The 21,871-nt window shown below is 55.4% G+C and overlaps 51 non-coding genes across 51 annotated transcripts; all 51 read left to right on the top strand.

Moving 5' to 3' along the window:
- Window positions 1-104: 104 nt before the first annotated feature.
- Trnal-aag lies at window positions 105-186 on the top strand. Its single transcript has one exon. It is a non-coding gene; the product is annotated as a tRNA-Leu (tRNA).
- Window positions 187-266: 80 nt separating this feature from the next.
- Trnal-cag lies at window positions 267-348 on the top strand. The gene has a single exon. It is a non-coding gene; the product is annotated as a tRNA-Leu (tRNA).
- Window positions 349-614: 266 nt separating this feature from the next.
- Window positions 615-686, top strand: Trnae-cuc. Its single transcript has one exon. It is a non-coding gene; the product is annotated as a tRNA-Glu (tRNA).
- Window positions 687-1,420: 734 nt separating this feature from the next.
- Window positions 1,421-1,502, top strand: Trnal-aag. Its single transcript has one exon. It is a non-coding gene; the product is annotated as a tRNA-Leu (tRNA).
- Window positions 1,503-1,582: 80 nt separating this feature from the next.
- Window positions 1,583-1,664, top strand: Trnal-cag. Its single transcript has one exon. It is a non-coding gene; the product is annotated as a tRNA-Leu (tRNA).
- Window positions 1,665-1,930: 266 nt separating this feature from the next.
- Window positions 1,931-2,002, top strand: Trnae-cuc. The gene has a single exon. It is a non-coding gene; the product is annotated as a tRNA-Glu (tRNA).
- Window positions 2,003-2,736: 734 nt separating this feature from the next.
- On the top strand, window positions 2,737-2,818 carry Trnal-aag. Its single transcript has one exon. It is a non-coding gene; the product is annotated as a tRNA-Leu (tRNA).
- Window positions 2,819-2,898: 80 nt separating this feature from the next.
- Trnal-cag lies at window positions 2,899-2,980 on the top strand. Its single transcript has one exon. It is a non-coding gene; the product is annotated as a tRNA-Leu (tRNA).
- A 266-nt stretch (window positions 2,981-3,246) lies between these two features.
- Trnae-cuc lies at window positions 3,247-3,318 on the top strand. Its single transcript has one exon. It is a non-coding gene; the product is annotated as a tRNA-Glu (tRNA).
- Window positions 3,319-4,052: 734 nt separating this feature from the next.
- On the top strand, window positions 4,053-4,134 carry Trnal-aag. Its single transcript has one exon. It is a non-coding gene; the product is annotated as a tRNA-Leu (tRNA).
- Window positions 4,135-4,214: 80 nt separating this feature from the next.
- Window positions 4,215-4,296, top strand: Trnal-cag. Its single transcript has one exon. It is a non-coding gene; the product is annotated as a tRNA-Leu (tRNA).
- A 266-nt stretch (window positions 4,297-4,562) lies between these two features.
- Trnae-cuc lies at window positions 4,563-4,634 on the top strand. The gene has a single exon. It is a non-coding gene; the product is annotated as a tRNA-Glu (tRNA).
- A 734-nt stretch (window positions 4,635-5,368) lies between these two features.
- Window positions 5,369-5,450, top strand: Trnal-aag. Its single transcript has one exon. It is a non-coding gene; the product is annotated as a tRNA-Leu (tRNA).
- An 80-nt stretch (window positions 5,451-5,530) lies between these two features.
- On the top strand, window positions 5,531-5,612 carry Trnal-cag. The gene has a single exon. It is a non-coding gene; the product is annotated as a tRNA-Leu (tRNA).
- A 266-nt stretch (window positions 5,613-5,878) lies between these two features.
- Trnae-cuc lies at window positions 5,879-5,950 on the top strand. Its single transcript has one exon. It is a non-coding gene; the product is annotated as a tRNA-Glu (tRNA).
- A 734-nt stretch (window positions 5,951-6,684) lies between these two features.
- Trnal-aag lies at window positions 6,685-6,766 on the top strand. The gene has a single exon. It is a non-coding gene; the product is annotated as a tRNA-Leu (tRNA).
- Window positions 6,767-6,846: 80 nt separating this feature from the next.
- Trnal-cag lies at window positions 6,847-6,928 on the top strand. Its single transcript has one exon. It is a non-coding gene; the product is annotated as a tRNA-Leu (tRNA).
- Window positions 6,929-7,194: 266 nt separating this feature from the next.
- On the top strand, window positions 7,195-7,266 carry Trnae-cuc. Its single transcript has one exon. It is a non-coding gene; the product is annotated as a tRNA-Glu (tRNA).
- Window positions 7,267-8,000: 734 nt separating this feature from the next.
- On the top strand, window positions 8,001-8,082 carry Trnal-aag. Its single transcript has one exon. It is a non-coding gene; the product is annotated as a tRNA-Leu (tRNA).
- An 80-nt stretch (window positions 8,083-8,162) lies between these two features.
- Window positions 8,163-8,244, top strand: Trnal-cag. The gene has a single exon. It is a non-coding gene; the product is annotated as a tRNA-Leu (tRNA).
- Window positions 8,245-8,510: 266 nt separating this feature from the next.
- Window positions 8,511-8,582, top strand: Trnae-cuc. The gene has a single exon. It is a non-coding gene; the product is annotated as a tRNA-Glu (tRNA).
- A 734-nt stretch (window positions 8,583-9,316) lies between these two features.
- Trnal-aag lies at window positions 9,317-9,398 on the top strand. The gene has a single exon. It is a non-coding gene; the product is annotated as a tRNA-Leu (tRNA).
- Window positions 9,399-9,478: 80 nt separating this feature from the next.
- Window positions 9,479-9,560, top strand: Trnal-cag. Its single transcript has one exon. It is a non-coding gene; the product is annotated as a tRNA-Leu (tRNA).
- Window positions 9,561-9,826: 266 nt separating this feature from the next.
- Trnae-cuc lies at window positions 9,827-9,898 on the top strand. The gene has a single exon. It is a non-coding gene; the product is annotated as a tRNA-Glu (tRNA).
- A 734-nt stretch (window positions 9,899-10,632) lies between these two features.
- On the top strand, window positions 10,633-10,714 carry Trnal-aag. The gene has a single exon. It is a non-coding gene; the product is annotated as a tRNA-Leu (tRNA).
- An 80-nt stretch (window positions 10,715-10,794) lies between these two features.
- Trnal-cag lies at window positions 10,795-10,876 on the top strand. Its single transcript has one exon. It is a non-coding gene; the product is annotated as a tRNA-Leu (tRNA).
- A 266-nt stretch (window positions 10,877-11,142) lies between these two features.
- Window positions 11,143-11,214, top strand: Trnae-cuc. Its single transcript has one exon. It is a non-coding gene; the product is annotated as a tRNA-Glu (tRNA).
- A 734-nt stretch (window positions 11,215-11,948) lies between these two features.
- Trnal-aag lies at window positions 11,949-12,030 on the top strand. The gene has a single exon. It is a non-coding gene; the product is annotated as a tRNA-Leu (tRNA).
- An 80-nt stretch (window positions 12,031-12,110) lies between these two features.
- Window positions 12,111-12,192, top strand: Trnal-cag. The gene has a single exon. It is a non-coding gene; the product is annotated as a tRNA-Leu (tRNA).
- A 266-nt stretch (window positions 12,193-12,458) lies between these two features.
- Window positions 12,459-12,530, top strand: Trnae-cuc. Its single transcript has one exon. It is a non-coding gene; the product is annotated as a tRNA-Glu (tRNA).
- Window positions 12,531-13,264: 734 nt separating this feature from the next.
- Window positions 13,265-13,346, top strand: Trnal-aag. Its single transcript has one exon. It is a non-coding gene; the product is annotated as a tRNA-Leu (tRNA).
- Window positions 13,347-13,426: 80 nt separating this feature from the next.
- Trnal-cag lies at window positions 13,427-13,508 on the top strand. The gene has a single exon. It is a non-coding gene; the product is annotated as a tRNA-Leu (tRNA).
- Window positions 13,509-13,774: 266 nt separating this feature from the next.
- On the top strand, window positions 13,775-13,846 carry Trnae-cuc. The gene has a single exon. It is a non-coding gene; the product is annotated as a tRNA-Glu (tRNA).
- A 734-nt stretch (window positions 13,847-14,580) lies between these two features.
- Trnal-aag lies at window positions 14,581-14,662 on the top strand. The gene has a single exon. It is a non-coding gene; the product is annotated as a tRNA-Leu (tRNA).
- Window positions 14,663-14,742: 80 nt separating this feature from the next.
- On the top strand, window positions 14,743-14,824 carry Trnal-cag. The gene has a single exon. It is a non-coding gene; the product is annotated as a tRNA-Leu (tRNA).
- A 266-nt stretch (window positions 14,825-15,090) lies between these two features.
- Trnae-cuc lies at window positions 15,091-15,162 on the top strand. The gene has a single exon. It is a non-coding gene; the product is annotated as a tRNA-Glu (tRNA).
- A 734-nt stretch (window positions 15,163-15,896) lies between these two features.
- Window positions 15,897-15,978, top strand: Trnal-aag. Its single transcript has one exon. It is a non-coding gene; the product is annotated as a tRNA-Leu (tRNA).
- Window positions 15,979-16,058: 80 nt separating this feature from the next.
- Trnal-cag lies at window positions 16,059-16,140 on the top strand. The gene has a single exon. It is a non-coding gene; the product is annotated as a tRNA-Leu (tRNA).
- A 266-nt stretch (window positions 16,141-16,406) lies between these two features.
- Trnae-cuc lies at window positions 16,407-16,478 on the top strand. Its single transcript has one exon. It is a non-coding gene; the product is annotated as a tRNA-Glu (tRNA).
- A 734-nt stretch (window positions 16,479-17,212) lies between these two features.
- Window positions 17,213-17,294, top strand: Trnal-aag. Its single transcript has one exon. It is a non-coding gene; the product is annotated as a tRNA-Leu (tRNA).
- Window positions 17,295-17,374: 80 nt separating this feature from the next.
- Window positions 17,375-17,456, top strand: Trnal-cag. Its single transcript has one exon. It is a non-coding gene; the product is annotated as a tRNA-Leu (tRNA).
- A 266-nt stretch (window positions 17,457-17,722) lies between these two features.
- On the top strand, window positions 17,723-17,794 carry Trnae-cuc. Its single transcript has one exon. It is a non-coding gene; the product is annotated as a tRNA-Glu (tRNA).
- Window positions 17,795-18,528: 734 nt separating this feature from the next.
- Window positions 18,529-18,610, top strand: Trnal-aag. Its single transcript has one exon. It is a non-coding gene; the product is annotated as a tRNA-Leu (tRNA).
- Window positions 18,611-18,690: 80 nt separating this feature from the next.
- Trnal-cag lies at window positions 18,691-18,772 on the top strand. Its single transcript has one exon. It is a non-coding gene; the product is annotated as a tRNA-Leu (tRNA).
- Window positions 18,773-19,038: 266 nt separating this feature from the next.
- On the top strand, window positions 19,039-19,110 carry Trnae-cuc. The gene has a single exon. It is a non-coding gene; the product is annotated as a tRNA-Glu (tRNA).
- A 734-nt stretch (window positions 19,111-19,844) lies between these two features.
- Window positions 19,845-19,926, top strand: Trnal-aag. The gene has a single exon. It is a non-coding gene; the product is annotated as a tRNA-Leu (tRNA).
- Window positions 19,927-20,006: 80 nt separating this feature from the next.
- Trnal-cag lies at window positions 20,007-20,088 on the top strand. Its single transcript has one exon. It is a non-coding gene; the product is annotated as a tRNA-Leu (tRNA).
- A 266-nt stretch (window positions 20,089-20,354) lies between these two features.
- On the top strand, window positions 20,355-20,426 carry Trnae-cuc. Its single transcript has one exon. It is a non-coding gene; the product is annotated as a tRNA-Glu (tRNA).
- Window positions 20,427-21,160: 734 nt separating this feature from the next.
- Window positions 21,161-21,242, top strand: Trnal-aag. The gene has a single exon. It is a non-coding gene; the product is annotated as a tRNA-Leu (tRNA).
- An 80-nt stretch (window positions 21,243-21,322) lies between these two features.
- Window positions 21,323-21,404, top strand: Trnal-cag. Its single transcript has one exon. It is a non-coding gene; the product is annotated as a tRNA-Leu (tRNA).
- Window positions 21,405-21,670: 266 nt separating this feature from the next.
- Trnae-cuc lies at window positions 21,671-21,742 on the top strand. Its single transcript has one exon. It is a non-coding gene; the product is annotated as a tRNA-Glu (tRNA).
- Window positions 21,743-21,871: the final 129 nt, after the last annotated feature.

The raw sequence follows: 21,871 nt of genomic DNA, 5'->3' as shown, positions 1-21,871 counted from the left end.
GAAAAGGGCAGTCGTTCGAGGTGCGATGTTCGAGCAACCAGTCGCAGCAGATCAGGAAGCTGTGTCGTGCACTGCATTCTACAAATGCCAGGAACACTGGTGTAGGTAGCGTGGCCGAGCGGTCTAAGGCGCTGGTTTAAGGCACCAGTCTCTTCGGAGGCGTGGGTTCGAATCCCACCGCTGCCAATTTTTACTTCTCGTTTTTGTGCCATTGCGGTGTGTTCTCGTGGGGTAGAACGCAGCTCCTGTGACCGCCGCGTCGCGTAGGTAGCGTGGCCGAGCGGTCTAAGGCGCTGGTTTCAGGCACCAGTCTCTTGGGAGGCGTGGGTTCGAATCCCACCGCTGCCAACGTTTTCTGTCTCGAAAACAGGAGTACTGATTTCCCGCGAAGGAAAAAGCGCAGCGTCGGTTTCTTAAACTGTCGTAGCACAGTGGTGCGTGGTGTAACAACAGGATTCACCGGCGCAGTTTGGTCTCATGATTGCTGGCGTTCGTCTCCACGAGATGCGTCCCGAGCATGCCGTTCTACGAAGTGGAAACGTAAATTTTTGCAGTTGTCGTCAAGTAGCGGGTGGGCGCTCGCCGTGTTTGTTGGAGGAGTGCTTGTGTCGTTATCCGGTGTCGTCTAGTGGCTGAGATACCTGGCTCTCGCCCAGGAGGCCTGGGTTCGATTCCCGGCACCGGAAATGCACATTTTATTGCTCCTCTTATGCGACTTGTCCCGACTTAGCTCGACTGACGCTCCGCTGACGCTTGCAGAAAACTACGTAAAATATGATTCGCGGCCACAAGTGACGGCGAGAGAGATGCGACATCTGTCCACCTCTTATCCGGGCACATACCTGCGGTCAACAGACTTGGAGGACTGCAAGACATTGCCACGGGGGTTGAATGCAGCTAACCACTCTGCTCAGTGTCCATCAGCGCGGGCACGTTCGTTTGCCAGTATACATATAATGGAGACCGCGTCTGACACAGCTGTTGCGAGACACAGTCGGCCGAGCTTTGCTGTGCACAGCCACTTGCAGTCGCGAGAGTTGAATTCCGCGGTGGCTCCGTGGCCGTGATCGTCTAGTGGTCAGGACATTGCGTTGTGACCGCAACAACCCAGGCTCGAATCCGGGTCACGGCACTTTTTAAAGTTCTGCCTTGCTGTCGCTGCAATGACGATAGTGACCCAGTGATTGAAATCACGGTGCCCTCCTGATTTTGTGCTCATGTTCCTCAGGCTGCAGGTGGCACTACCGATTCCTTATAAACACGCGATGCCGCCGCACCAGGGCGCTGGCAGCTGCCTGTGTAGTTAATCTCTATTCGAAAAGGGCAGTCGTTCGAGGTGCGATGTTCGAGCAACCAGTCGCAGCAGATCAGGAAGCTGTGTCGTGCACTGCATTCTACAAATGCCAGGAACACTGGTGTAGGTAGCGTGGCCGAGCGGTCTAAGGCGCTGGTTTAAGGCACCAGTCTCTTCGGAGGCGTGGGTTCGAATCCCACCGCTGCCAATTTTTACTTCTCGTTTTTGTGCCATTGCGGTGTGTTCTCGTGGGGTAGAACGCAGCTCCTGTGACCGCCGCGTCGCGTAGGTAGCGTGGCCGAGCGGTCTAAGGCGCTGGTTTCAGGCACCAGTCTCTTGGGAGGCGTGGGTTCGAATCCCACCGCTGCCAACGTTTTCTGTCTCGAAAACAGGAGCACTGATTTCCCGCGAAGGAAAAAGCGCAGCGTCGGTTTCTTAAACTGTCGTAGCACAGTGGTGCGTGGTGTAACAACAGGATTCACCGGCGCAGTTTGGTCTCATGATTGCTGGCGTTCGTCTCCACGAGATGCGTCCCGAGCATGCCGTTCTACGAAGTGGAAACGTAAATTTTTGCAGTTGTCGTCAAGTAGCGGGTGGGCGCTCGCCGTGTTTGTTGGAGGAGTGCTTGTGTCGTTATCCGGTGTCGTCTAGTGGCTGGGATACCTGGCTCTCGCCCAGGAGGCCTGGGTTCGATTCCCGGTACCGGAAATGCACATTTTATTGCTCCTCTTATGCGACTTGTCCCGACTTAGCTCGACTGACGCTCCGCTGACGCTTGCAGAAAACTACGTAAAATATGATTCGCGGCCACAAGTGACGGCGAGAGAGATGCGACATCTGTCCACCTCTTATCCGGGCACATACCTGCGGTCAACAGACTTGGAGGACTGCAAGACATTGCCACGGGGGTTGAATGCAGCTAACCACTCTGCTCAGTGTCCATCAGCGCGGGCACGTTCGTTTGCCAGTATACATATAATGGAGACCGCGTCTGACACAGCTGTTGCGAGACACAGTCGGCCGAGCTTTGCTGTGCACAGCCACTTGCAGTCGCGAGAGTTGAATTCCGCGGTGGCTCCGTGGCCGTGATCGTCTAGTGGTCAGGACATTGCGTTGTGACCGCAACAACCCAGGCTCGAATCCGGGTCACGGCACTTTTTAAAGTTCTGCCTTGCTGTCGCTGCAATGACGATAGTGACCCAGTGATTGAAATCACGGTGCCCTCCTGATTTTGTGCTCATGTTCCTCAGGCTGCAGGTGGCACTACCGATTCCTTATAAACACGCGATGCCGCCGCACCAGGGCGCTGGCAGCTGCCTGTGTAGTTAATCTCTATTCGAAAAGGGCAGTCGTTCGAGGTGCGATGTTCGAGCAACCAGTCGCAGCAGATCAGGAAGCTGTGTCGTGCACTGCATTCTACAAATGCCAGGAACACTGGTGTAGGTAGCGTGGCCGAGCGGTCTAAGGCGCTGGTTTAAGGCACCAGTCTCTTCGGAGGCGTGGGTTCGAATCCCACCGCTGCCAATTTTTACTTCTCGTTTTTGTGCCATTGCGGTGTGTTCTCGTGGGGTAGAACGCAGCTCCTGTGACCGCCGCGTCGCGTAGGTAGCGTGGCCGAGCGGTCTAAGGCGCTGGTTTCAGGCACCAGTCTCTTGGGAGGCGTGGGTTCGAATCCCACCGCTGCCAACGTTTTCTGTCTCGAAAACAGGAGCACTGATTTCCCGCGAAGGAAAAAGCGCAGCGTCGGTTTCTTAAACTGTCGTAGCACAGTGGTGCGTGGTGTAACAACAGGATTCACCGGCGCAGTTTGGTCTCATGATTGCTGGCGTTCGTCTCCACGAGATGCGTCCCGAGCATGCCGTTCTACGAAGTGGAAACGTAAATTTTTGCAGTTGTCGTCAAGTAGCGGGTGGGCGCTCGCCGTGTTTGTTGGAGGAGTGCTTGTGTCGTTATCCGGTGTCGTCTAGTGGCTGGGATACCTGGCTCTCGCCCAGGAGGCCTGGGTTCGATTCCCGGTACCGGAAATGCACATTTTATTGCTCCTCTTATGCGACTTGTCCCGACTTAGCTCGACTGACGCTCCGCTGACGCTTGCAGAAAACTACGTAAAATATGATTCGCGGCCACAAGTGACGGCGAGAGAGATGCGACATCTGTCCACCTCTTATCCGGGCACATACCTGCGGTCAACAGACTTGGAGGACTGCAAGACATTGCCACGGGGGTTGAATGCAGCTAACCACTCTGCTCAGTGTCCATCAGCGCGGGCACGTTCGTTTGCCAGTATACATATAATGGAGACCGCGTCTGACACAGCTGTTGCGAGACACAGTCGGCCGAGCTTTGCTGTGCACAGCCACTTGCAGTCGCGAGAGTTGAATTCCGCGGTGGCTCCGTGGCCGTGATCGTCTAGTGGTCAGGACATTGCGTTGTGACCGCAACAACCCAGGCTCGAATCCGGGTCACGGCACTTTTTAAAGTTCTGCCTTGCTGTCGCTGCAATGACGATAGTGACCCAGTGATTGAAATCACGGTGCCCTCCTGATTTTGTGCTCATGTTCCTCAGGCTGCAGGTGGCACTACCGATTCCTTATAAACACGCGATGCCGCCGCACCAGGGCGCTGGCAGCTGCCTGTGTAGTTAATCTCTATTCGAAAAGGGCAGTCGTTCGAGGTGCGATGTTCGAGCAACCAGTCGCAGCAGATCAGGAAGCTGTGTCGTGCACTGCATTCTACAAATGCCAGGAACACTGGTGTAGGTAGCGTGGCCGAGCGGTCTAAGGCGCTGGTTTAAGGCACCAGTCTCTTCGGAGGCGTGGGTTCGAATCCCACCGCTGCCAATTTTTACTTCTCGTTTTTGTGCCATTGCGGTGTGTTCTCGTGGGGTAGAACGCAGCTCCTGTGACCGCCGCGTCGCGTAGGTAGCGTGGCCGAGCGGTCTAAGGCGCTGGTTTCAGGCACCAGTCTCTTGGGAGGCGTGGGTTCGAATCCCACCGCTGCCAACGTTTTCTGTCTCGAAAACAGGAGCACTGATTTCCCGCGAAGGAAAAAGCGCAGCGTCGGTTTCTTAAACTGTCGTAGCACAGTGGTGCGTGGTGTAACAACAGGATTCACCGGCGCAGTTTGGTCTCATGATTGCTGGCGTTCGTCTCCACGAGATGCGTCCCGAGCATGCCGTTCTACGAAGTGGAAACGTAAATTTTTGCAGTTGTCGTCAAGTAGCGGGTGGGCGCTCGCCGTGTTTGTTGGAGGAGTGCTTGTGTCGTTATCCGGTGTCGTCTAGTGGCTGGGATACCTGGCTCTCGCCCAGGAGGCCTGGGTTCGATTCCCGGTACCGGAAATGCACATTTTATTGCTCCTCTTATGCGACTTGTCCCGACTTAGCTCGACTGACGCTCCGCTGACGCTTGCAGAAAACTACGTAAAATATGATTCGCGGCCACAAGTGACGGCGAGAGAGATGCGACATCTGTCCACCTCTTATCCGGGCACATACCTGCGGTCAACAGACTTGGAGGACTGCAAGACATTGCCACGGGGGTTGAATGCAGCTAACCACTCTGCTCAGTGTCCATCAGCGCGGGCACGTTCGTTTGCCAGTATACATATAATGGAGACCGCGTCTGACACAGCTGTTGCGAGACACAGTCGGCCGAGCTTTGCTGTGCACAGCCACTTGCAGTCGCGAGAGTTGAATTCCGCGGTGGCTCCGTGGCCGTGATCGTCTAGTGGTCAGGACATTGCGTTGTGACCGCAACAACCCAGGCTCGAATCCGGGTCACGGCACTTTTTAAAGTTCTGCCTTGCTGTCGCTGCAATGACGATAGTGACCCAGTGATTGAAATCACGGTGCCCTCCTGATTTTGTGCTCATGTTCCTCAGGCTGCAGGTGGCACTACCGATTCCTTATAAACACGCGATGCCGCCGCACCAGGGCGCTGGCAGCTGCCTGTGTAGTTAATCTCTATTCGAAAAGGGCAGTCGTTCGAGGTGCGATGTTCGAGCAACCAGTCGCAGCAGATCAGGAAGCTGTGTCGTGCACTGCATTCTACAAATGCCAGGAACACTGGTGTAGGTAGCGTGGCCGAGCGGTCTAAGGCGCTGGTTTAAGGCACCAGTCTCTTCGGAGGCGTGGGTTCGAATCCCACCGCTGCCAATTTTTACTTCTCGTTTTTGTGCCATTGCGGTGTGTTCTCGTGGGGTAGAACGCAGCTCCTGTGACCGCCGCGTCGCGTAGGTAGCGTGGCCGAGCGGTCTAAGGCGCTGGTTTCAGGCACCAGTCTCTTGGGAGGCGTGGGTTCGAATCCCACCGCTGCCAACGTTTTCTGTCTCGAAAACAGGAGCACTGATTTCCCGCGAAGGAAAAAGCGCAGCGTCGGTTTCTTAAACTGTCGTAGCACAGTGGTGCGTGGTGTAACAACAGGATTCACCGGCGCAGTTTGGTCTCATGATTGCTGGCGTTCGTCTCCACGAGATGCGTCCCGAGCATGCCGTTCTACGAAGTGGAAACGTAAATTTTTGCAGTTGTCGTCAAGTAGCGGGTGGGCGCTCGCCGTGTTTGTTGGAGGAGTGCTTGTGTCGTTATCCGGTGTCGTCTAGTGGCTGGGATACCTGGCTCTCGCCCAGGAGGCCTGGGTTCGATTCCCGGTACCGGAAATGCACATTTTATTGCTCCTCTTATGCGACTTGTCCCGACTTAGCTCGACTGACGCTCCGCTGACGCTTGCAGAAAACTACGTAAAATATGATTCGCGGCCACAAGTGACGGCGAGAGAGATGCGACATCTGTCCACCTCTTATCCGGGCACATACCTGCGGTCAACAGACTTGGAGGACTGCAAGACATTGCCACGGGGGTTGAATGCAGCTAACCACTCTGCTCAGTGTCCATCAGCGCGGGCACGTTCGTTTGCCAGTATACATATAATGGAGACCGCGTCTGACACAGCTGTTGCGAGACACAGTCGGCCGAGCTTTGCTGTGCACAGCCACTTGCAGTCGCGAGAGTTGAATTCCGCGGTGGCTCCGTGGCCGTGATCGTCTAGTGGTCAGGACATTGCGTTGTGACCGCAACAACCCAGGCTCGAATCCGGGTCACGGCACTTTTTAAAGTTCTGCCTTGCTGTCGCTGCAATGACGATAGTGACCCAGTGATTGAAATCACGGTGCCCTCCTGATTTTGTGCTCATGTTCCTCAGGCTGCAGGTGGCACTACCGATTCCTTATAAACACGCGATGCCGCCGCACCAGGGCGCTGGCAGCTGCCTGTGTAGTTAATCTCTATTCGAAAAGGGCAGTCGTTCGAGGTGCGATGTTCGAGCAACCAGTCGCAGCAGATCAGGAAGCTGTGTCGTGCACTGCATTCTACAAATGCCAGGAACACTGGTGTAGGTAGCGTGGCCGAGCGGTCTAAGGCGCTGGTTTAAGGCACCAGTCTCTTCGGAGGCGTGGGTTCGAATCCCACCGCTGCCAATTTTTACTTCTCGTTTTTGTGCCATTGCGGTGTGTTCTCGTGGGGTAGAACGCAGCTCCTGTGACCGCCGCGTCGCGTAGGTAGCGTGGCCGAGCGGTCTAAGGCGCTGGTTTCAGGCACCAGTCTCTTGGGAGGCGTGGGTTCGAATCCCACCGCTGCCAACGTTTTCTGTCTCGAAAACAGGAGTACTGATTTCCCGCGAAGGAAAAAGCGCAGCGTCGGTTTCTTAAACTGTCGTAGCACAGTGGTGCGTGGTGTAACAACAGGATTCACCGGCGCAGTTTGGTCTCATGATTGCTGGCGTTCGTCTCCACGAGATGCGTCCCGAGCATGCCGTTCTACGAAGTGGAAACGTAAATTTTTGCAGTTGTCGTCAAGTAGCGGGTGGGCGCTCGCCGTGTTTGTTGGAGGAGTGCTTGTGTCGTTATCCGGTGTCGTCTAGTGGCTGAGATACCTGGCTCTCGCCCAGGAGGCCTGGGTTCGATTCCCGGCACCGGAAATGCACATTTTATTGCTCCTCTTATGCGACTTGTCCCGACTTAGCTCGACTGACGCTCCGCTGACGCTTGCAGAAAACTACGTAAAATATGATTCGCGGCCACAAGTGACGGCGAGAGAGATGCGACATCTGTCCACCTCTTATCCGGGCACATACCTGCGGTCAACAGACTTGGAGGACTGCAAGACATTGCCACGGGGGTTGAATGCAGCTAACCACTCTGCTCAGTGTCCATCAGCGCGGGCACGTTCGTTTGCCAGTATACATATAATGGAGACCGCGTCTGACACAGCTGTTGCGAGACACAGTCGGCCGAGCTTTGCTGTGCACAGCCACTTGCAGTCGCGAGAGTTGAATTCCGCGGTGGCTCCGTGGCCGTGATCGTCTAGTGGTCAGGACATTGCGTTGTGACCGCAACAACCCAGGCTCGAATCCGGGTCACGGCACTTTTTAAAGTTCTGCCTTGCTGTCGCTGCAATGACGATAGTGACCCAGTGATTGAAATCACGGTGCCCTCCTGATTTTGTGCTCATGTTCCTCAGGCTGCAGGTGGCACTACCGATTCCTTATAAACACGCGATGCCGCCGCACCAGGGCGCTGGCAGCTGCCTGTGTAGTTAATCTCTATTCGAAAAGGGCAGTCGTTCGAGGTGCGATGTTCGAGCAACCAGTCGCAGCAGATCAGGAAGCTGTGTCGTGCACTGCATTCTACAAATGCCAGGAACACTGGTGTAGGTAGCGTGGCCGAGCGGTCTAAGGCGCTGGTTTAAGGCACCAGTCTCTTCGGAGGCGTGGGTTCGAATCCCACCGCTGCCAATTTTTACTTCTCGTTTTTGTGCCATTGCGGTGTGTTCTCGTGGGGTAGAACGCAGCTCCTGTGACCGCCGCGTCGCGTAGGTAGCGTGGCCGAGCGGTCTAAGGCGCTGGTTTCAGGCACCAGTCTCTTGGGAGGCGTGGGTTCGAATCCCACCGCTGCCAACGTTTTCTGTCTCGAAAACAGGAGCACTGATTTCCCGCGAAGGAAAAAGCGCAGCGTCGGTTTCTTAAACTGTCGTAGCACAGTGGTGCGTGGTGTAACAACAGGATTCACCGGCGCAGTTTGGTCTCATGATTGCTGGCGTTCGTCTCCACGAGATGCGTCCCGAGCATGCCGTTCTACGAAGTGGAAACGTAAATTTTTGCAGTTGTCGTCAAGTAGCGGGTGGGCGCTCGCCGTGTTTGTTGGAGGAGTGCTTGTGTCGTTATCCGGTGTCGTCTAGTGGCTGGGATACCTGGCTCTCGCCCAGGAGGCCTGGGTTCGATTCCCGGTACCGGAAATGCACATTTTATTGCTCCTCTTATGCGACTTGTCCCGACTTAGCTCGACTGACGCTCCGCTGACGCTTGCAGAAAACTACGTAAAATATGATTCGCGGCCACAAGTGACGGCGAGAGAGATGCGACATCTGTCCACCTCTTATCCGGGCACATACCTGCGGTCAACAGACTTGGAGGACTGCAAGACATTGCCACGGGGGTTGAATGCAGCTAACCACTCTGCTCAGTGTCCATCAGCGCGGGCACGTTCGTTTGCCAGTATACATATAATGGAGACCGCGTCTGACACAGCTGTTGCGAGACACAGTCGGCCGAGCTTTGCTGTGCACAGCCACTTGCAGTCGCGAGAGTTGAATTCCGCGGTGGCTCCGTGGCCGTGATCGTCTAGTGGTCAGGACATTGCGTTGTGACCGCAACAACCCAGGCTCGAATCCGGGTCACGGCACTTTTTAAAGTTCTGCCTTGCTGTCGCTGCAATGACGATAGTGACCCAGTGATTGAAATCACGGTGCCCTCCTGATTTTGTGCTCATGTTCCTCAGGCTGCAGGTGGCACTACCGATTCCTTATAAACACGCGATGCCGCCGCACCAGGGCGCTGGCAGCTGCCTGTGTAGTTAATCTCTATTCGAAAAGGGCAGTCGTTCGAGGTGCGATGTTCGAGCAACCAGTCGCAGCAGATCAGGAAGCTGTGTCGTGCACTGCATTCTACAAATGCCAGGAACACTGGTGTAGGTAGCGTGGCCGAGCGGTCTAAGGCGCTGGTTTAAGGCACCAGTCTCTTCGGAGGCGTGGGTTCGAATCCCACCGCTGCCAATTTTTACTTCTCGTTTTTGTGCCATTGCGGTGTGTTCTCGTGGGGTAGAACGCAGCTCCTGTGACCGCCGCGTCGCGTAGGTAGCGTGGCCGAGCGGTCTAAGGCGCTGGTTTCAGGCACCAGTCTCTTGGGAGGCGTGGGTTCGAATCCCACCGCTGCCAACGTTTTCTGTCTCGAAAACAGGAGCACTGATTTCCCGCGAAGGAAAAAGCGCAGCGTCGGTTTCTTAAACTGTCGTAGCACAGTGGTGCGTGGTGTAACAACAGGATTCACCGGCGCAGTTTGGTCTCATGATTGCTGGCGTTCGTCTCCACGAGATGCGTCCCGAGCATGCCGTTCTACGAAGTGGAAACGTAAATTTTTGCAGTTGTCGTCAAGTAGCGGGTGGGCGCTCGCCGTGTTTGTTGGAGGAGTGCTTGTGTCGTTATCCGGTGTCGTCTAGTGGCTGGGATACCTGGCTCTCGCCCAGGAGGCCTGGGTTCGATTCCCGGTACCGGAAATGCACATTTTATTGCTCCTCTTATGCGACTTGTCCCGACTTAGCTCGACTGACGCTCCGCTGACGCTTGCAGAAAACTACGTAAAATATGATTCGCGGCCACAAGTGACGGCGAGAGAGATGCGACATCTGTCCACCTCTTATCCGGGCACATACCTGCGGTCAACAGACTTGGAGGACTGCAAGACATTGCCACGGGGGTTGAATGCAGCTAACCACTCTGCTCAGTGTCCATCAGCGCGGGCACGTTCGTTTGCCAGTATACATATAATGGAGACCGCGTCTGACACAGCTGTTGCGAGACACAGTCGGCCGAGCTTTGCTGTGCACAGCCACTTGCAGTCGCGAGAGTTGAATTCCGCGGTGGCTCCGTGGCCGTGATCGTCTAGTGGTCAGGACATTGCGTTGTGACCGCAACAACCCAGGCTCGAATCCGGGTCACGGCACTTTTTAAAGTTCTGCCTTGCTGTCGCTGCAATGACGATAGTGACCCAGTGATTGAAATCACGGTGCCCTCCTGATTTTGTGCTCATGTTCCTCAGGCTGCAGGTGGCACTACCGATTCCTTATAAACACGCGATGCCGCCGCACCAGGGCGCTGGCAGCTGCCTGTGTAGTTAATCTCTATTCGAAAAGGGCAGTCGTTCGAGGTGCGATGTTCGAGCAACCAGTCGCAGCAGATCAGGAAGCTGTGTCGTGCACTGCATTCTACAAATGCCAGGAACACTGGTGTAGGTAGCGTGGCCGAGCGGTCTAAGGCGCTGGTTTAAGGCACCAGTCTCTTCGGAGGCGTGGGTTCGAATCCCACCGCTGCCAATTTTTACTTCTCGTTTTTGTGCCATTGCGGTGTGTTCTCGTGGGGTAGAACGCAGCTCCTGTGACCGCCGCGTCGCGTAGGTAGCGTGGCCGAGCGGTCTAAGGCGCTGGTTTCAGGCACCAGTCTCTTGGGAGGCGTGGGTTCGAATCCCACCGCTGCCAACGTTTTCTGTCTCGAAAACAGGAGCACTGATTTCCCGCGAAGGAAAAAGCGCAGCGTCGGTTTCTTAAACTGTCGTAGCACAGTGGTGCGTGGTGTAACAACAGGATTCACCGGCGCAGTTTGGTCTCATGATTGCTGGCGTTCGTCTCCACGAGATGCGTCCCGAGCATGCCGTTCTACGAAGTGGAAACGTAAATTTTTGCAGTTGTCGTCAAGTAGCGGGTGGGCGCTCGCCGTGTTTGTTGGAGGAGTGCTTGTGTCGTTATCCGGTGTCGTCTAGTGGCTGGGATACCTGGCTCTCGCCCAGGAGGCCTGGGTTCGATTCCCGGTACCGGAAATGCACATTTTATTGCTCCTCTTATGCGACTTGTCCCGACTTAGCTCGACTGACGCTCCGCTGACGCTTGCAGAAAACTACGTAAAATATGATTCGCGGCCACAAGTGACGGCGAGAGAGATGCGACATCTGTCCACCTCTTATCCGGGCACATACCTGCGGTCAACAGACTTGGAGGACTGCAAGACATTGCCACGGGGGTTGAATGCAGCTAACCACTCTGCTCAGTGTCCATCAGCGCGGGCACGTTCGTTTGCCAGTATACATATAATGGAGACCGCGTCTGACACAGCTGTTGCGAGACACAGTCGGCCGAGCTTTGCTGTGCACAGCCACTTGCAGTCGCGAGAGTTGAATTCCGCGGTGGCTCCGTGGCCGTGATCGTCTAGTGGTCAGGACATTGCGTTGTGACCGCAACAACCCAGGCTCGAATCCGGGTCACGGCACTTTTTAAAGTTCTGCCTTGCTGTCGCTGCAATGACGATAGTGACCCAGTGATTGAAATCACGGTGCCCTCCTGATTTTGTGCTCATGTTCCTCAGGCTGCAGGTGGCACTACCGATTCCTTATAAACACGCGATGCCGCCGCACCAGGGCGCTGGCAGCTGCCTGTGTAGTTAATCTCTATTCGAAAAGGGCAGTCGTTCGAGGTGCGATGTTCGAGCAACCAGTCGCAGCAGATCAGGAAGCTGTGTCGTGCACTGCATTCTACAAATGCCAGGAACACTGGTGTAGGTAGCGTGGCCGAGCGGTCTAAGGCGCTGGTTTAAGGCACCAGTCTCTTCGGAGGCGTGGGTTCGAATCCCACCGCTGCCAATTTTTACTTCTCGTTTTTGTGCCATTGCGGTGTGTTCTCGTGGGGTAGAACGCAGCTCCTGTGACCGCCGCGTCGCGTAGGTAGCGTGGCCGAGCGGTCTAAGGCGCTGGTTTCAGGCACCAGTCTCTTGGGAGGCGTGGGTTCGAATCCCACCGCTGCCAACGTTTTCTGTCTCGAAAACAGGAGCACTGATTTCCCGCGAAGGAAAAAGCGCAGCGTCGGTTTCTTAAACTGTCGTAGCACAGTGGTGCGTGGTGTAACAACAGGATTCACCGGCGCAGTTTGGTCTCATGATTGCTGGCGTTCGTCTCCACGAGATGCGTCCCGAGCATGCCGTTCTACGAAGTGGAAACGTAAATTTTTGCAGTTGTCGTCAAGTAGCGGGTGGGCGCTCGCCGTGTTTGTTGGAGGAGTGCTTGTGTCGTTATCCGGTGTCGTCTAGTGGCTGGGATACCTGGCTCTCGCCCAGGAGGCCTGGGTTCGATTCCCGGCACCGGAAATGCACATTTTATTGCTCCTCTTATGCGACTTGTCCCGACTTAGCTCGACTGACGCTCCGCTGACGCTTGCAGAAAACTACGTAAAATATGATTCGCGGCCACAAGTGACGGCGAGAGAGATGCGACATCTGTCCACCTCTTATCCGGGCACATACCTGCGGTCAACAGACTTGGAGGACTGCAAGACATTGCCACGGGGGTTGAATGCAGCTAACCACTCTGCTCAGTGTCCATCAGCGCGGGCACGTTCGTTTGCCAGTATACATATAATGGAGACCGCGTCTGACACAGCTGTTGCGAGACACAGTCGGCCGAGCTTTGCTGTGCACAGCCACTTGCAGTCGCGAGAGTTGAATTCCGCGGTGGCTCCGTGGCCGTGATCGTCTAGTGGTCAGGACATTGCGTTGTGACCGCAACAACCCAGGCTCGAATCCGGGTCACGGCACTTTTTAAAGTTCTGCCTTGCTGTCGCTGCAATGACGATAGTGACCCAGTGATTGAAATCACGGTGCCCTCCTGATTTTGTGCTCATGTTCCTCAGGCTGCAGGTGGCACTACCGATTCCTTATAAACACGCGATGCCGCCGCACCAGGGCGCTGGCAGCTGCCTGTGTAGTTAATCTCTATTCGAAAAGGGCAGTCGTTCGAGGTGCGATGTTCGAGCAACCAGTCGCAGCAGATCAGGAAGCTGTGTCGTGCACTGCATTCTACAAATGCCAGGAACACTGGTGTAGGTAGCGTGGCCGAGCGGTCTAAGGCGCTGGTTTAAGGCACCAGTCTCTTCGGAGGCGTGGGTTCGAATCCCACCGCTGCCAATTTTTACTTCTCGTTTTTGTGCCATTGCGGTGTGTTCTCGTGGGGTAGAACGCAGCTCCTGTGACCGCCGCGTCGCGTAGGTAGCGTGGCCGAGCGGTCTAAGGCGCTGGTTTCAGGCACCAGTCTCTTGGGAGGCGTGGGTTCGAATCCCACCGCTGCCAACGTTTTCTGTCTCGAAAACAGGAGCACTGATTTCCCGCGAAGGAAAAAGCGCAGCGTCGGTTTCTTAAACTGTCGTAGCACAGTGGTGCGTGGTGTAACAACAGGATTCACCGGCGCAGTTTGGTCTCATGATTGCTGGCGTTCGTCTCCACGAGATGCGTCCCGAGCATGCCGTTCTACGAAGTGGAAACGTAAATTTTTGCAGTTGTCGTCAAGTAGCGGGTGGGCGCTCGCCGTGTTTGTTGGAGGAGTGCTTGTGTCGTTATCCGGTGTCGTCTAGTGGCTGGGATACCTGGCTCTCGCCCAGGAGGCCTGGGTTCGATTCCCGGTACCGGAAATGCACATTTTATTGCTCCTCTTATGCGACTTGTCCCGACTTAGCTCGACTGACGCTCCGCTGACGCTTGCAGAAAACTACGTAAAATATGATTCGCGGCCACAAGTGACGGCGAGAGAGATGCGACATCTGTCCACCTCTTATCCGGGCACATACCTGCGGTCAACAGACTTGGAGGACTGCAAGACATTGCCACGGGGGTTGAATGCAGCTAACCACTCTGCTCAGTGTCCATCAGCGCGGGCACGTTCGTTTGCCAGTATACATATAATGGAGACCGCGTCTGACACAGCTGTTGCGAGACACAGTCGGCCGAGCTTTGCTGTGCACAGCCACTTGCAGTCGCGAGAGTTGAATTCCGCGGTGGCTCCGTGGCCGTGATCGTCTAGTGGTCAGGACATTGCGTTGTGACCGCAACAACCCAGGCTCGAATCCGGGTCACGGCACTTTTTAAAGTTCTGCCTTGCTGTCGCTGCAATGACGATAGTGACCCAGTGATTGAAATCACGGTGCCCTCCTGATTTTGTGCTCATGTTCCTCAGGCTGCAGGTGGCACTACCGATTCCTTATAAACACGCGATGCCGCCGCACCAGGGCGCTGGCAGCTGCCTGTGTAGTTAATCTCTATTCGAAAAGGGCAGTCGTTCGAGGTGCGATGTTCGAGCAACCAGTCGCAGCAGATCAGGAAGCTGTGTCGTGCACTGCATTCTACAAATGCCAGGAACACTGGTGTAGGTAGCGTGGCCGAGCGGTCTAAGGCGCTGGTTTAAGGCACCAGTCTCTTCGGAGGCGTGGGTTCGAATCCCACCGCTGCCAATTTTTACTTCTCGTTTTTGTGCCATTGCGGTGTGTTCTCGTGGGGTAGAACGCAGCTCCTGTGACCGCCGCGTCGCGTAGGTAGCGTGGCCGAGCGGTCTAAGGCGCTGGTTTCAGGCACCAGTCTCTTGGGAGGCGTGGGTTCGAATCCCACCGCTGCCAACGTTTTCTGTCTCGAAAACAGGAGCACTGATTTCCCGCGAAGGAAAAAGCGCAGCGTCGGTTTCTTAAACTGTCGTAGCACAGTGGTGCGTGGTGTAACAACAGGATTCACCGGCGCAGTTTGGTCTCATGATTGCTGGCGTTCGTCTCCACGAGATGCGTCCCGAGCATGCCGTTCTACGAAGTGGAAACGTAAATTTTTGCAGTTGTCGTCAAGTAGCGGGTGGGCGCTCGCCGTGTTTGTTGGAGGAGTGCTTGTGTCGTTATCCGGTGTCGTCTAGTGGCTGGGATACCTGGCTCTCGCCCAGGAGGCCTGGGTTCGATTCCCGGTACCGGAAATGCACATTTTATTGCTCCTCTTATGCGACTTGTCCCGACTTAGCTCGACTGACGCTCCGCTGACGCTTGCAGAAAACTACGTAAAATATGATTCGCGGCCACAAGTGACGGCGAGAGAGATGCGACATCTGTCCACCTCTTATCCGGGCACATACCTGCGGTCAACAGACTTGGAGGACTGCAAGACATTGCCACGGGGGTTGAATGCAGCTAACCACTCTGCTCAGTGTCCATCAGCGCGGGCACGTTCGTTTGCCAGTATACATATAATGGAGACCGCGTCTGACACAGCTGTTGCGAGACACAGTCGGCCGAGCTTTGCTGTGCACAGCCACTTGCAGTCGCGAGAGTTGAATTCCGCGGTGGCTCCGTGGCCGTGATCGTCTAGTGGTCAGGACATTGCGTTGTGACCGCAACAACCCAGGCTCGAATCCGGGTCACGGCACTTTTTAAAGTTCTGCCTTGCTGTCGCTGCAATGACGATAGTGACCCAGTGATTGAAATCACGGTGCCCTCCTGATTTTGTGCTCATGTTCCTCAGGCTGCAGGTGGCACTACCGATTCCTTATAAACACGCGATGCCGCCGCACCAGGGCGCTGGCAGCTGCCTGTGTAGTTAATCTCTATTCGAAAAGGGCAGTCGTTCGAGGTGCGATGTTCGAGCAACCAGTCGCAGCAGATCAGGAAGCTGTGTCGTGCACTGCATTCTACAAATGCCAGGAACACTGGTGTAGGTAGCGTGGCCGAGCGGTCTAAGGCGCTGGTTTAAGGCACCAGTCTCTTCGGAGGCGTGGGTTCGAATCCCACCGCTGCCAATTTTTACTTCTCGTTTTTGTGCCATTGCGGTGTGTTCTCGTGGGGTAGAACGCAGCTCCTGTGACCGCCGCGTCGCGTAGGTAGCGTGGCCGAGCGGTCTAAGGCGCTGGTTTCAGGCACCAGTCTCTTGGGAGGCGTGGGTTCGAATCCCACCGCTGCCAACGTTTTCTGTCTCGAAAACAGGAGCACTGATTTCCCGCGAAGGAAAAAGCGCAGCGTCGGTTTCTTAAACTGTCGTAGCACAGTGGTGCGTGGTGTAACAACAGGATTCACCGGCGCAGTTTGGTCTCATGATTGCTGGCGTTCGTCTCCACGAGATGCGTCCCGAGCATGCCGTTCTACGAAGTGGAAACGTAAATTTTTGCAGTTGTCGTCAAGTAGCGGGTGGGCGCTCGCCGTGTTTGTTGGAGGAGTGCTTGTGTCGTTATCCGGTGTCGTCTAGTGGCTGGGATACCTGGCTCTCGCCCAGGAGGCCTGGGTTCGATTCCCGGTACCGGAAATGCACATTTTATTGCTCCTCTTATGCGACTTGTCCCGACTTAGCTCGACTGACGCTCCGCTGACGCTTGCAGAAAACTACGTAAAATATGATTCGCGGCCACAAGTGACGGCGAGAGAGATGCGACATCTGTCCACCTCTTATCCGGGCACATACCTGCGGTCAACAGACTTGGAGGACTGCAAGACATTGCCACGGGGGTTGAATGCAGCTAACCACTCTGCTCAGTGTCCATCAGCGCGGGCACGTTCGTTTGCCAGTATACATATAATGGAGACCGCGTCTGACACAGCTGTTGCGAGACACAGTCGGCCGAGCTTTGCTGTGCACAGCCACTTGCAGTCGCGAGAGTTGAATTCCGCGGTGGCTCCGTGGCCGTGATCGTCTAGTGGTCAGGACATTGCGTTGTGACCGCAACAACCCAGGCTCGAATCCGGGTCACGGCACTTTTTAAAGTTCTGCCTTGCTGTCGCTGCAATGACGATAGTGACCCAGTGATTGAAATCACGGTGCCCTCCTGATTTTGTGCTCATGTTCCTCAGGCTGCAGGTGGCACTACCGATTCCTTATAAACACGCGATGCCGCCGCACCAGGGCGCTGGCAGCTGCCTGTGTAGTTAATCTCTATTCGAAAAGGGCAGTCGTTCGAGGTGCGATGTTCGAGCAACCAGTCGCAGCAGATCAGGAAGCTGTGTCGTGCACTGCATTCTACAAATGCCAGGAACACTGGTGTAGGTAGCGTGGCCGAGCGGTCTAAGGCGCTGGTTTAAGGCACCAGTCTCTTCGGAGGCGTGGGTTCGAATCCCACCGCTGCCAATTTTTACTTCTCGTTTTTGTGCCATTGCGGTGTGTTCTCGTGGGGTAGAACGCAGCTCCTGTGACCGCCGCGTCGCGTAGGTAGCGTGGCCGAGCGGTCTAAGGCGCTGGTTTCAGGCACCAGTCTCTTGGGAGGCGTGGGTTCGAATCCCACCGCTGCCAACGTTTTCTGTCTCGAAAACAGGAGCACTGATTTCCCGCGAAGGAAAAAGCGCAGCGTCGGTTTCTTAAACTGTCGTAGCACAGTGGTGCGTGGTGTAACAACAGGATTCACCGGCGCAGTTTGGTCTCATGATTGCTGGCGTTCGTCTCCACGAGATGCGTCCCGAGCATGCCGTTCTACGAAGTGGAAACGTAAATTTTTGCAGTTGTCGTCAAGTAGCGGGTGGGCGCTCGCCGTGTTTGTTGGAGGAGTGCTTGTGTCGTTATCCGGTGTCGTCTAGTGGCTGGGATACCTGGCTCTCGCCCAGGAGGCCTGGGTTCGATTCCCGGTACCGGAAATGCACATTTTATTGCTCCTCTTATGCGACTTGTCCCGACTTAGCTCGACTGACGCTCCGCTGACGCTTGCAGAAAACTACGTAAAATATGATTCGCGGCCACAAGTGACGGCGAGAGAGATGCGACATCTGTCCACCTCTTATCCGGGCACATACCTGCGGTCAACAGACTTGGAGGACTGCAAGACATTGCCACGGGGGTTGAATGCAGCTAACCACTCTGCTCAGTGTCCATCAGCGCGGGCACGTTCGTTTGCCAGTATACATATAATGGAGACCGCGTCTGACACAGCTGTTGCGAGACACAGTCGGCCGAGCTTTGCTGTGCACAGCCACTTGCAGTCGCGAGAGTTGAATTCCGCGGTGGCTCCGTGGCCGTGATCGTCTAGTGGTCAGGACATTGCGTTGTGACCGCAACAACCCAGGCTCGAATCCGGGTCACGGCACTTTTTAAAGTTCTGCCTTGCTGTCGCTGCAATGACGATAGTGACCCAGTGATTGAAATCACGGTGCCCTCCTGATTTTGTGCTCATGTTCCTCAGGCTGCAGGTGGCACTACCGATTCCTTATAAACACGCGATGCCGCCGCACCAGGGCGCTGGCAGCTGCCTGTGTAGTTAATCTCTATTCGAAAAGGGCAGTCGTTCGAGGTGCGATGTTCGAGCAACCAGTCGCAGCAGATCAGGAAGCTGTGTCGTGCACTGCATTCTACAAATGCCAGGAACACTGGTGTAGGTAGCGTGGCCGAGCGGTCTAAGGCGCTGGTTTAAGGCACCAGTCTCTTCGGAGGCGTGGGTTCGAATCCCACCGCTGCCAATTTTTACTTCTCGTTTTTGTGCCATTGCGGTGTGTTCTCGTGGGGTAGAACGCAGCTCCTGTGACCGCCGCGTCGCGTAGGTAGCGTGGCCGAGCGGTCTAAGGCGCTGGTTTCAGGCACCAGTCTCTTGGGAGGCGTGGGTTCGAATCCCACCGCTGCCAACGTTTTCTGTCTCGAAAACAGGAGCACTGATTTCCCGCGAAGGAAAAAGCGCAGCGTCGGTTTCTTAAACTGTCGTAGCACAGTGGTGCGTGGTGTAACAACAGGATTCACCGGCGCAGTTTGGTCTCATGATTGCTGGCGTTCGTCTCCACGAGATGCGTCCCGAGCATGCCGTTCTACGAAGTGGAAACGTAAATTTTTGCAGTTGTCGTCAAGTAGCGGGTGGGCGCTCGCCGTGTTTGTTGGAGGAGTGCTTGTGTCGTTATCCGGTGTCGTCTAGTGGCTGGGATACCTGGCTCTCGCCCAGGAGGCCTGGGTTCGATTCCCGGCACCGGAAATGCACATTTTATTGCTCCTCTTATGCGACTTGTCCCGACTTAGCTCGACTGACGCTCCGCTGACGCTTGCAGAAAACTACGTAAAATATGATTCGCGGCCACAAGTGACGGCGAGAGAGATGCGACATCTGTCCACCTCTTATCCGGGCACATACCTGCGGTCAACAGACTTGGAGGACTGCAAGACATTGCCACGGGGGTTGAATGCAGCTAACCACTCTGCTCAGTGTCCATCAGCGCGGGCACGTTCGTTTGCCAGTATACATATAATGGAGACCGCGTCTGACACAGCTGTTGCGAGACACAGTCGGCCGAGCTTTGCTGTGCACAGCCACTTGCAGTCGCGAGAGTTGAATTCCGCGGTGGCTCCGTGGCCGTGATCGTCTAGTGGTCAGGACATTGCGTTGTGACCGCAACAACCCAGGCTCGAATCCGGGTCACGGCACTTTTTAAAGTTCTGCCTTGCTGTCGCTGCAATGACGATAGTGACCCAGTGATTGAAATCACGGTGCCCTCCTGATTTTGTGCTCATGTTCCTCAGGCTGCAGGTGGCACTACCGATTCCTTATAAACACGCGATGCCGCCGCACCAGGGCGCTGGCAGCTGCCTGTGTAGTTAATCTCTATTCGAAAAGGGCAGTCGTTCGAGGTGCGATGTTCGAGCAACCAGTCGCAGCAGATCAGGAAGCTGTGTCGTGCACTGCATTCTACAAATGCCAGGAACACTGGTGTAGGTAGCGTGGCCGAGCGGTCTAAGGCGCTGGTTTAAGGCACCAGTCTCTTCGGAGGCGTGGGTTCGAATCCCACCGCTGCCAATTTTTACTTCTCGTTTTTGTGCCATTGCGGTGTGTTCTCGTGGGGTAGAACGCAGCTCCTGTGACCGCCGCGTCGCGTAGGTAGCGTGGCCGAGCGGTCTAAGGCGCTGGTTTCAGGCACCAGTCTCTTGGGAGGCGTGGGTTCGAATCCCACCGCTGCCAACGTTTTCTGTCTCGAAAACAGGAGCACTGATTTCCCGCGAAGGAAAAAGCGCAGCGTCGGTTTCTTAAACTGTCGTAGCACAGTGGTGCGTGGTGTAACAACAGGATTCACCGGCGCAGTTTGGTCTCATGATTGCTGGCGTTCGTCTCCACGAGATGCGTCCCGAGCATGCCGTTCTACGAAGTGGAAACGTAAATTTTTGCAGTTGTCGTCAAGTAGCGGGTGGGCGCTCGCCGTGTTTGTTGGAGGAGTGCTTGTGTCGTTATCCGGTGTCGTCTAGTGGCTGGGATACCTGGCTCTCGCCCAGGAGGCCTGGGTTCGATTCCCGGTACCGGAAATGCACATTTTATTGCTCCTCTTATGCGACTTGTCCCGACTTAGCTCGACTGACGCTCCGCTGACGCTTGCAGAAAACTACGTAAAATATGATTCGCGGCCACAAGTGACGGCGAGAGAGATGCGACATCTGTCCACCTCTTATCCGGGCACATACCTGCGGTCAACAGACTTGGAGGACTGCAAGACATTGCCACGGGGGTTGAATGCAGCTAACCACTCTGCTCAGTGTCCATCAGCGCGGGCACGTTCGTTTGCCAGTATACATATAATGGAGACCGCGTCTGACACAGCTGTTGCGAGACACAGTCGGCCGAGCTTTGCTGTGCACAGCCACTTGCAGTCGCGAGAGTTGAATTCCGCGGTGGCTCCGTGGCCGTGATCGTCTAGTGGTCAGGACATTGCGTTGTGACCGCAACAACCCAGGCTCGAATCCGGGTCACGGCACTTTTTAAAGTTCTGCCTTGCTGTCGCTGCAATGACGATAGTGACCCAGTGATTGAAATCACGGTGCCCTCCTGATTTTGTGCTCATGTTCCTCAGGCTGCAGGTGGCACTACCGATTCCTTATAAACACGCGATGCCGCCGCACCAGGGCGCTGGCAGCTGCCTGTGTAGTTAATCTCTATTCGAAAAGGGCAGTCGTTCGAGGTGCGATGTTCGAGCAACCAGTCGCAGCAGATCAGGAAGCTGTGTCGTGCACTGCATTCTACAAATGCCAGGAACACTGGTGTAGGTAGCGTGGCCGAGCGGTCTAAGGCGCTGGTTTAAGGCACCAGTCTCTTCGGAGGCGTGGGTTCGAATCCCACCGCTGCCAATTTTTACTTCTCGTTTTTGTGCCATTGCGGTGTGTTCTCGTGGGGTAGAACGCAGCTCCTGTGACCGCCGCGTCGCGTAGGTAGCGTGGCCGAGCGGTCTAAGGCGCTGGTTTCAGGCACCAGTCTCTTGGGAGGCGTGGGTTCGAATCCCACCGCTGCCAACGTTTTCTGTCTCGAAAACAGGAGCACTGATTTCCCGCGAAGGAAAAAGCGCAGCGTCGGTTTCTTAAACTGTCGTAGCACAGTGGTGCGTGGTGTAACAACAGGATTCACCGGCGCAGTTTGGTCTCATGATTGCTGGCGTTCGTCTCCACGAGATGCGTCCCGAGCATGCCGTTCTACGAAGTGGAAACGTAAATTTTTGCAGTTGTCGTCAAGTAGCGGGTGGGCGCTCGCCGTGTTTGTTGGAGGAGTGCTTGTGTCGTTATCCGGTGTCGTCTAGTGGCTGGGATACCTGGCTCTCGCCCAGGAGGCCTGGGTTCGATTCCCGGTACCGGAAATGCACATTTTATTGCTCCTCTTATGCGACTTGTCCCGACTTAGCTCGACTGACGCTCCGCTGACGCTTGCAGAAAACTACGTAAAATATGATTCGCGGCCACAAGTGACGGCGAGAGAGATGCGACAT

The sequence above is a fragment of the Schistocerca americana genome, unplaced genomic scaffold, assembly GCF_021461395.2.
Source record: "Schistocerca americana isolate TAMUIC-IGC-003095 unplaced genomic scaffold, iqSchAmer2.1 HiC_scaffold_1369, whole genome shotgun sequence".
NCBI classification, from domain to species: Eukaryota; Metazoa; Arthropoda; class Insecta; order Orthoptera; family Acrididae; genus Schistocerca; species Schistocerca americana.
Note: the sequence above shows the minus strand (reverse complement) of the source record. Positions and strands in the feature narration are given on the sequence as shown.